This window comes from Oncorhynchus keta, unplaced genomic scaffold (assembly GCF_023373465.1).
Source record: "Oncorhynchus keta strain PuntledgeMale-10-30-2019 unplaced genomic scaffold, Oket_V2 Un_contig_21308_pilon_pilon, whole genome shotgun sequence".
In the NCBI taxonomy this organism is placed as follows: domain Eukaryota; kingdom Metazoa; phylum Chordata; class Actinopteri; order Salmoniformes; family Salmonidae; genus Oncorhynchus; species Oncorhynchus keta.
Window position 1 is genome coordinate 7950 of NW_026282399.1, and position 4551 is coordinate 12500.

At 41.0% G+C, this 4551-nt stretch overlaps 1 long non-coding RNA gene across 1 annotated transcript in view; it reads right to left on the reverse strand.

Moving 5' to 3' along the window:
- Positions 1 to 4368: 4368 nt before the first annotated feature.
- The window catches only part of LOC127920994 (uncharacterized), a 5900-nt gene continuing 5717 nt past the window's right edge, over positions 4369 to 4551 (reverse strand). Inside the window, exon 3 of the long non-coding RNA XR_008108015.1 lies at positions 4369 to 4478. This is a non-coding gene — a long non-coding RNA (uncharacterized LOC127920994). The remainder of the gene's footprint in view (positions 4479 to 4551) is intronic.

The window sequence follows — 4551 nt, forward strand, 5'->3', positions numbered from 1 at the left end:
TTGGAATGTCAGTTGTATGACTACAGTAGGAATTGGAATGTGAGTTGTATGACTACAGTAGGAATTTGAATGTGAGTTGTATGATTACAGTAGGAATTGGAATGTGAGTTGTATGACTACAGTAGGAATTGGAATGTGAGTTGTATGACTACAGTAGGAATTGGAATGTCAGTTGTATGACTACAGTAGGAATTGGAATGTGAGTTGTATGACTACAGTAGGAATTGGAATGTGAGTTGTATGACTACAGTAGGAATTGGAATGTGAGTTGTATGACTACAGTAGGAATTGGAATGTCAGTTGTATGACTACAGTAGGAATTGGAATGTGAGTTGTATGACTACAGTAGGAATTGGAATGTGAGTTGTATGACTACAGTAGGAATTTGAATGTGAGTTGTATGATTACAGTAGGAATTGGAATGTGAGTTGTATGACTACAGTAGGAATTGGAATGTGAGTTGTATGACTACAGTAGGAATTGGAATGTGAGTTGTATGACTACAGTAGGAATTGGAATGTCAGTTGTATGACTACAGTAGGAATTGGAATGTGAGTTGTATGACTACAGTAGGAATTGGAATGTGAGTTGTATGACTACAGTAGGAATTGGAATGTCAGTTGTATGACTACAGTAGGAATTGGAATGTCAGTTGTATGATTTACAGTAGGAATTGGAATGTCAGTTGTATGATTACAGTAGGAATTGGAATGTCAGTTGTATGACTACAGTAGGAATTGGAATGTGAGTTGGCTCAACGTGGATCTACAATATACATGTCCTGAACGAGCTTTGACCTGAGTGTCTGGCGAGCCAGCCTTAAATGTGGTTAACTGTATATGTCTAGGCATGTGGGTCTATGTCTAGGCATGTGGGTCTATGTCTAGGCATGTGGGTCTATGTCTAGGCATGTGGGTCTATGTCTAGGCATGTGGGTCTATGTCTAGGCATGTGGGTCTATGTCTAGGCATGTGGGTCTATGTCTAGGCATGTGGGTCTATGTCTAGGCATGTGGGTCTGCCTGAGTAGATCGTCCTGATTTACAGTTGAAGTCTGAAGTCTACATACACCTTAGCCAACTACATTTAAACTCAGTTTTTCACAATTCCTGACATTTTAATCCAAGTAAAGATTCCCTGTTTTAGGTCAGTTAGGATCACCACTACTCATTATTTTAAGAATGTGAAATGTCAGAATAATAGTAGAGAGAATTATTTATTTCAGCTTTTATTTATTTCATCCCATTCCCAGTGGGTCAGCAGTTTAAATACATTCAATTAGTATTTGGTAGCATTGCCTTTAAATGGTTTAACTTGGGTCAAACGTTTCGGGTAGCCTTCCACAAGCTTCCCACAATAAGTTTGGTGAATTTTGGCCCATTCCTCCTGACAGAGCTGGTGTACCTGAGTCAGGTTTGTAGGCCTCCTTGCTCACACACACTTTTTCAGTTCTGCCCACACATTTTCTACAGGATTGAGGTCAGGGCTTTGTGATGGCCACTCCAATACCTTGACTTTGTTGTCCTTAAGACATTTTGCCACAACTGTGGAAGTATGCTTGGGGTCATTGTCCATTTGGAAGACCCATTTGTGACCAAGCTTTAACCTCCCGACTGAGGTCTTGAGATGTTGCTTCTGTAAATCTACATAATTTTCCAGAGGACATTTCTCCAGAAAGTATGATCTTTGTCCCCATGTGCAGTTGCAAACCGTAGTCTGGCTTTTTTTATGGCAGTTTTGGAGCAGTGGCTTCTTCTTTGCTGAGCGACCTTTCAGGTTATGTCGATATAGAACTCGTTCTACTGTGGATATAGATACTTTTGTACCTGTTTCCTCCAGCATCTTCACAAGGTCCTTTGCTGTTGTTCTGGGATTGAGTTGCACTTTTCGCACCAAAGTACGTTCATCTCTAGGAGACAGAACATCTTTTTTTCTGAGGTCGTGGTTGATTTTCCCATGATGTCAAGCAAAGAGGCACTGAGTTTGAAGGTAGGCCTTGAAATACATCCACAGGTACACCTCCAATTGACTCAAATTATGTCAATTAGCCTATCAGAAGCTTCTAAAGCCATGACATCATTTTCTGGAATTTTCCAAGCTGTTTAAAGGCACAGTCAACTTAGTGTATGTAAACTTCTGACGCACTGGAATTGTGATACAGTGAATTATAAAGTAGATGTCCTATCCGACTTGCCAAAACTACAGTTTGTTAACAAGAAATTTGTGGAGTGGTTAAAAAATGTGTAACTCTGTGTTGTTTTTGTCACACTGCTATGCTTTATCTTGGCCAGGTCGAAGTTGTAAATGAGAACTTGTTCTCACCTGGTTAAATAAAGGTGGTCTCAACTGGCCTACCTGGTTAAATAAAGGTGTTCTCAACTGGCCTACCTGGTTAAATAAAGGTGTTCTCAACTGGCCTACCTGGTTAAATAAAGGTGTTCTCAACTGGCCTAACTGGTTAAATAAAAGGTGTTCTCAACTGGCCTACCTGGTTAAATAAAGGTGTTCTCAACTAGCCTACCTGGTTAAATAAAGGTGTTCTCAACTAGCCTACCTGGTTAAATAAAGGTGTTCTCAACTGGCCTACCTGGTTAAATAAAGGTGTTCTCAACTAGCCTACCTGGTTAAATAAAGGTGTTCTCAACTAGCCTACCTGGTTAAATAAAGGTGTTCTCAACTGGCCACCTGGTTAAATAAAGGTGTTCTCAACTAGCCTCCCTGGTTAAATAAAGGTGTTCTCAACTGGCCTACCTGGTTAAATAAAGGTGTTCTCAACTGGCCTACCTGGTTAAATAAAGGTGTTCTCAACTGGCCTACCTGGTTAAATAAAGGTGTTCTCAACTAGCCTACCTGGTTAAATAAAGGTGATCTGGTCTACCTGGTTAAATAAAGGTGATCTGGTCTACCTGGTTAAATAAAGGTGTTCTCAACTGGCCTACCTGGTTAAATAAAGGTGTTCTCAACTGGCCTACCTGGTTAAATAAAGGTGTTCTCAACTGGCCTACCTGGTTAAATAAAGGTGTTCTCAACTGGCCCACCTGGTTAAATAAAGGTGTTCTCAACTGGCCTACCTGGTTAAATAAAGGTGTTCTCAACTGGTCTACCTGGTTAAATAAAGGTGATCTGGTCTACCTGGTTAAATAAAGGTGATCTGGTCTACCTGGTTAAATAAAGGTGTTCTCAACTGGCCTACCTGGTTAAATAAAGGTGTTCTCAACTGGCCTACCTGGTTAAATAAAGGTATTCTCAACTGGCCTACCTGGTTAAATAAAGGTGTTCTCAACTAGCCTACCTGGTTAAATAAAGGTGATCTGGTCTACCTGGTTAAATAAAGGTGATCTGGTCTACCTGGTTAAATAAAGGTGTTCTCAACTGGCCTACCTGGTTAAATAAAGGTGTTCTCAACTGGCCTACCTGGTTAAATAAAGGTGTTCTCAACTGGCCTACCTGGTTAAATAAAGGTGTTCTCAACTGGCCTACCTGGTTAAATAAAGGTGTTCTCAACTGGCCTACCTGGTTAAATAAAGGTGTTCTCAACTGGTCTACCTGGTTAAATAAAGGTGATCTGGTCTACCTGGTTAAATAAAGGTGATCTGGTCTACCTGGTTAAATAAAGATGTTCTCAACTGGTCTACCTGGTTAAATAAAGGTGTTCTCAACTGGCCTACCTGGTTAAATAAAGGTGTTCTCAACTGGTCTACCTGGTTAAATAAAGGTGATCTGGTCTACCTGGTTAAATAAAGGTGTTCTCAACTGGCCTACCTGGTTAAATAAAGGTGTTCTCAACTGGCCTACCTGGTTAAATAAAGGTGTTCTCAACTAGCCTACCTGGTTAAATAAAGGTGATCTGGTCTACCTGGTTAAATAAAGGTGATCTGGTCTACCTGGTTAAATAAAGGTGTTCTCAACTGGCCTACCTGGTTAAATAAAGGTGTTCTCAACTGGCCTACCTGGTTAAATAAAGGTGTTCTCAACTGGCCTACCTGGTTAAATAAAGGTGTTCTCAACTGGCCTACCTGGTTAAATAAAGGTGTTCTCAACTGGTCTACCTGGTTAAATAAAGGTGATCTGGTCTACCTGGTTAAATAAAGGTGATCTGGTCTACCTGGTTAAATAAAGATGTTCTCAACTGGCCTACCTGGTTAAATAAAGGTGTTCTCAACTGGCCTACCTGGTTAAATAAAGGTGTTCTCAACTAGACTCTCTGGTTAAATAAAGGTGTTCTCAACTGGTCTACCTGGTTAAATAAAGGTGTTCTCAACTGGCCCACCTGGTTAAATAAAGGTGTTCTCAACTGGCCTCCCTGGTTAAATAAAGGTTAAATAAAAATAAATCTATCTATCTGTCTGGCGAGCCTTAAATGTAAATGTCTCGTCAGGTGGGCCTACCTGAGTGGATCGTCGTGACTGTCTGGCGTGTCTGGATCGAGCCTTCCTCTGAGCCTCCGCCTCCTCATCACGAACCGGGGTCAAGTAGGATCTGGACCGGGGAACACAGAACATTACCCATAACACACCACACCATTTAGACATCTCCCACCGGGATCAGATGG